Here is a 5,990-nt window from a genome sequence, read left to right on the forward strand (position 1 = left end):
TACTGTTGATGTTTTCAGGCTGAAACAACACATATGTTCCATCTTCATAACGTGGCATAAAATTTCAGGTAGGGCTGCAACCTAACCAAACTTATTGGGGGTGGGACTTGGCTTGTTAATGCTCAGCTAGACTAAACTCGTTTAGCTGAGCTCAAGCTCGAGTTTAGGCTCATTTAGTAAAAGAGTTAAGCTCAACGCTCCAAAAACTCGGCTCCACAAATTAACGAGACGAGCTTGAATTTTAGACTTATTTATTAAACAAGCCAATCTCAAACACTACTAAGCTTCGCTCGTTACACCCTTCATGGCAGGATAAAGTGTATCGAGTGAATGACACTCACACCATAATTCCAATCTAGACAGGAAGTGTAGGAGGTATGTTTTTATGCAGTTTCTTGGTCACCGTGGAAGGCTAGGAATGAACTTAGATTCAGGAACAAGAGCATGCATGGAGTCAAATGAGTTGGCGGTTATGATAGTATGCTATATTGATTAAGGCTAAAGTGATATTAGAGGAATTCTCAGCTGAGGACTTTAAGAGGTGCCTGGATGGGATTAGAAAGTTGAAATGTTAGGTCTTCACAGTGTTACGGATATGCTTGCTTGACCGATTCCTAGACCTAAAATAATGGGTTGTCCCAAGCGTAGAGCTGAGACCGATGTAGCACAATATCCGGTAAGACCGGAGTCGAATCCACTAAGGACGGTGAAATGTGTGCTGGGAAAACTTGGATTGTAGTATTAAAAATAGCTCTTAGGTAGCCACCCTTTGTCTTTTAGTTGATTAATAAACTAATACTAACAGATAACTTGTTCAAATAATTTAAAAGAGAGGCACGGTCATAGGGAATCTGGCGCTCGCTATCCAATCAGAATTCACTCGCTTTTTAAAGTTCTAAAATGGTTAAATTTTAGAGAGAATTGGAAACTCCGAAGAATGCGAATCCTACGGTTGTCGGTCTCGTACACAGCGACAAACAGGTTTTGGTCCCCCGTTCCCGCTCACATGAGTCCCGACAATGCCTCGGATTCGTCCAACGGACGTAGTTTTCACCAACTAAAATTATTTAATAAAATTAATGTACGAAAAAACTGCGAGACGAATCCTAATTAGGTCGCGATGTGCCTTTACCCAACAATCAAACCTCAGAAAAACTACGCACTCATTATTAAAAATAAAAGGAATAGAACCCTAGAATTAATCATACTTTTTAATACGTGAGATGAAAAAAACAATAATTAAAAAATCTAAATCAAACGAGAACCAGCGAATAACTTTAATGAAGAACAAAAATTAAAACGAGTTATTAAAGTGCGAATAATTAAACAAAATTTTAAATAACTTAAAAGGAACAAAATATCTAAAGAAAACTGAACAATACTCGGAACCAAAGAAATCAAGATGGCGGCCCCGTTCCTCGATTCTCCTCCCGGCTCCCTGTCCTGTTTTCCTCTGTTTCTTTTTCTTCTGTAAAAAAATAATGGAAGTCGTACGGGAGTCCCAGAAAAAGATCTCCAGCCCTGTCCTTTCGTCGTCCTTTTATAAGTGATGAGAAGAGCATACCTAAAAACCCTTCTTGTACGTGTAATACTGTGGGCCATGCTTCCACCCCAGTCAAACAATTCTATTTCAATCCCTTAGTTAACCAATTAATTTGGGCCCACCTCAATTGCACTGCTTCCTACTAATCCAACTTTGAAGACCACGTTGTACTAATGGCCTATATTAAAAGGCCCAATCCAGTACATTGGATATTATGCTATCTGTCTTGATATTCTTTGTGATTTGATCGGTCCGTAATCAATGTAGTCCATTAACGCGTTATAAACTTAAAATACCTACAACACATAAATTACGCATTAAGCTTCGAGTAGCAATATAAATAGACTTAACAAAAATAAATTAAAGAACGCTAATATGAACATTTACGCGCTTATCAATGCTGCAAGCGTGCAACTAATCAACAGAGCCTGAGTTTTGAAGATTTGAGATGGTTGCAGGGATTTCTTCTTGGCATGTGGTTTAGACGATGGGGTATGTTTCTTGCTGATTACTGCTTAGCCCATCGTATGCTTGTTTGGGCTTTTAGTGGGTTACGTGTTCAAGATATGGTGCTTTATCCAGTTGTATGGTTCTGCTCCTAACAACGCTTTGGACAGGCTTCAGGTTTTGTTATGTAGTCTTGTTCATCTGTCTTTGGTTTGTATTGTTCCAGTTGGCTCCTTACCAACTGTTTTTTCTTTTTTCTTCTTCCTGGGTCTAAGGGGGCATATAATGGACCCAAAAGGGACAAATCCTAGGAACTCCTAAGGTCTCTATTTATAGGAAAACACTAAATAAATCTAAATAGAGTTAGAGTAGAATTTTAGTTACATCCGCCTCCAATATGGAATTCTAGTCACTTTCCAACAAATCTCTACCTTAACTTGAATTCCCTCGAACTCAATACTATAGCCAATTCTCTCTTTCAATCGCTCATCTCCCCCAAAAGCCCCCCACGGGGTAATCTCCAACGACAACGAGCGAGGCTCAAGCACGCCTGCTTGACCTTGTAAACACGACTCATAAAATCTAGCCGCACATGACTCCAAATTGAGCTTCCATCTTCAAACGGGCACCTCCCACCCAATGCATTCCTCCCGGATGCACACGAAGATATGCTCAAACTCCCTACGGAGTTATTTACCCAATTGCACAAACTCACCACGGAGTTAACAACCCACTCCTCCAAATAATCTGGTTTCTCCTTCTCCAACAAAACCTTGAATAATCCTTATTGAGCAAACTTCTCAACTTCGTAACCAGTTGACATATTGCAATCAAAATGATCACCCAAAAACAAAGCACACAGCGGAAGAAAATAGCCTCGGATTGAAAATCTGGCTCTGATACCAATTTGTTGTGCCGAACATGAAATTGAGAATATAACAAATCCACAAGCAATAAACAAGAACACAAAGATATGCATGGTTCGCTCAAGCACAAAACAAGAATGTACTTCACGGGAAAAAGAGCAAGATGATTCACTATAAACGGTGAGAGATTACAAAGAGCCGGTTATATCTGTGTAATACCCGTCCCGGATATTTAATATTTTAAACTCATATTTTAATTGAATTATGTGTTTATGGAGTTAATTCATATTTTGTGAGTATTTAGTAAAAATGCTATTAGTCGATTGCATAAGTTAGGGGTGTGGTGGCTACACCATATAATTACCCTAGAGGAGATATTTTGTAAATATCCCCTCACTCTTTTTTATTTCCTGGCATCAACGAGAGAGAGAGAGAGAGAGAGAGAGAGAAGGAAGCCACGGCTAAGAGGGAGGGAGGAAGGAGAGGTCCGTTTTCGACGATCCAACTCGGTAACAAGTAAGTTCTTGTACTCTAGAAGTGTAATCCATGTTTAATTTTATATTTGTGTGGTTAGATTCTCTATGGATTGAGTTTTGGAAGGAAATTGACAAAGTTCATGTTTTGGGTCAAATTCGTGGGTTTTGGTAATCTGTCTTTTGGGGGCCCTTCTGCTAGGAATCAATTTTTGGTGTCTTCATAACTGTAAAAGTACGTTTCAATACGAAGATTTCGGTACCAAGATCATGCAAAACCGATAATCACACAATTAGTTATGAATTTTTGAATACTGGCTGTTTGCTGGATGTGCGATTCTGTGCGTGGCTGTCTTCTTTTAACTTTCTGGGCATGATGAACATTTTGGGTGGCTTTGGGTCTTTTACAGGAGCTGCATATTTAAGTTAAGAAGAGATTGGCGTTGGAATCAAGTAATTTGGTTAAGTATACAATTTTTTGTGAATTTCTAAAGCAGGGTTGGTTGACTGGGGCGAAAATGGTTGCGAATCGGTTTTTCTTTTGATTGTTGGGTTAACCTCCTCTCGTTTCTGAACCTGGGATTTTAACTGAGTGTAGGGCTTGTAGTGGTGCAACTTTTGGTGTTGGTTTCAATATTTTTGGGTTTAAGATGAAAGAGTTATGATTTTTCAATCAATTTTACTTATTCCCGCGTAGAATCTGATAGCACCGACGGACTTTGGTATAATGGCCATAACTCCTAGCTCGGGACTCGAAATGACACACCGTTTGTTTTGTTAGAAACTAAACACATAGAGCTTTCCAACGATACATCCCATGCATCATGGGTATGTCCGAGCGATAACAGATTTATATCTAAAGTTGACCTAAATTCTGCCTTTACACCAGTTTTTACTGTTATGTTGAAGCTATAATCGTAAGGCCGTAGTTAGGTTACCCGAACTCTGTTTTTGATGTATGACCTATGGATTCAAAGAAGAAGAAGTCTACTTTTCAATGGTTGAAGTGTTGCCTTGGAATTCATGTTGTTTAATTAGATATGGCCAAAATAAGGCAGGCTGGTTGTGGTTGTCATTCCTGTTTTGGGAATTTTGTTGCGTTGGTCTGTTTGGTTGAGATTGTACACTTGTGGGTCTTTATAATTGCTATTTTTGGGTGTGTTGGAGTACCTTGGAGTATGGAAGAGGTGTGTGAGGTCTCCCGGGTATGTGGGTACTCCCAGACACCTCTAGAGATTTTGGTGACTTTGTGTAATGTTTGCCCATTAGCTAGTGTAGAAGGCATGTTATGATTTGTTAGTCTAGCATTTGGTTTAACATTCCTAGATGTTCATATGCTAATATGGGTTAACTTGTGGCTAGGTAACGAGCCGGTCTTTTAGGAGGTGCCGAAACCGTAAGTTTGGCATACTCCAGTCGAATGAAAGGTGAGTGTGTCTGATATGGTTCTTCTCAATAAGATATTGCTATGGTGGTATGTATATATCTTGCTATGGTATTTTAGCTTTCAATATGATTATCGATATGTAAATAATGCGGTGGAGGTGATTATATATCAATGATATCATGCTAATCGAGGTTTAGCTATTGATATGGATATATGTGGTCGAAGTTGTATATCATGCTATATATTGTTTTAGCTAATGGTATGCATGCTTGTTGTATGTTGATTGTACTCGCTAAAGGATTGTGGAGTGAGTCACACCATATCGTGGGCCATGCCGTCTAATTAACGGTGAATGGGAGTGTGGTGTGCGGGACACAATACGTTGGGTACATGGGATTGTGGCAGACGTGCCACTGCATGCTTATGTGATTTATAATTATGCTGTTGTTGATTCAATTATTATTATGTGGTTGTTTATGGGATGATACTGCTATGTTTAGAGCATGTGATGGATATAACTGTTGTATACATTCGAGTGTTTCAGTTATGCTGGAGTTTTATATCTATGTCGATATTCCTCCGGGTATTGTGATATCTTATCGAGCACTTCTATGTTTCACACACTCTGGCTTTCCTTTTTGGACTGTCAGGTAGCAGGTGGCTTAGAGTGGGTTCACTACTGGTCAACGCCTTGGAGAGTGCTGAGACTCGTGTTGGGTGATGTCTTAGGTTAGATTGTTATGTAGCTGATTCGTCTAGAAGTTAACCTACATGTTTTGTAATTAATTGAAGAGAGGGATATTCATTATGACTTGTGAGTTGAGTTTTTGGCGTTGACTCATTTCTATTTTATGTGAGAAGTCTTCCGCTAAGTTGTATTCTGATTGGTTGTAGAGTGTGGTGTGATCTTTTGTGTGGAATGCCACGTGGCCGCGCCGACTCGGGCCCACTTTGGGTGTCGTTTGCGGGGCGGGGCGTGACAATCTGTAACTCTCAATAAAGCACCAAATAAGCCTAAGCAGACTTAGAATAGAATTCTAGTCACATAAGTCTAAACCGCCTCCAATAAGAAATTCTAGTCACTTTCCAACAATTGTCGATGATTGGGATGCCGATTTTTCTGTTGTGATGCCATCCTTCCTTAATTCTGTTTAACCATTGTAACTGTTAGTTTCAGTGATCTATAAATTCGTTTTTGCCGGGCCAAAAATAGTTATTACACGAGCACCGGTGCTTGAACAACTCATGCACATGCTGATAGACAACATGTATCT

The 5,990-nt window shown here is 39.5% G+C and overlaps 1 long non-coding RNA gene across 1 annotated transcript; it reads left to right on the top strand.

The window, feature by feature from the left end:
* Positions 1-3,278: 3,278 nt before the first annotated feature.
* On the top strand, positions 3,279-5,696 carry LOC131336652 (uncharacterized). The gene is made up of 2 exons (XR_009202902.1): positions 3,279-3,372; positions 4,692-5,696. It is a non-coding gene; the product is annotated as an uncharacterized LOC131336652 (long non-coding RNA).
* The last annotated feature ends 294 nt before the right edge of the window (positions 5,697-5,990 follow it).

This window comes from Rhododendron vialii, chromosome 1a (genome assembly GCF_030253575.1).
Source record: "Rhododendron vialii isolate Sample 1 chromosome 1a, ASM3025357v1".
Taxonomy (NCBI): domain Eukaryota; kingdom Viridiplantae; phylum Streptophyta; class Magnoliopsida; order Ericales; family Ericaceae; genus Rhododendron; species Rhododendron vialii.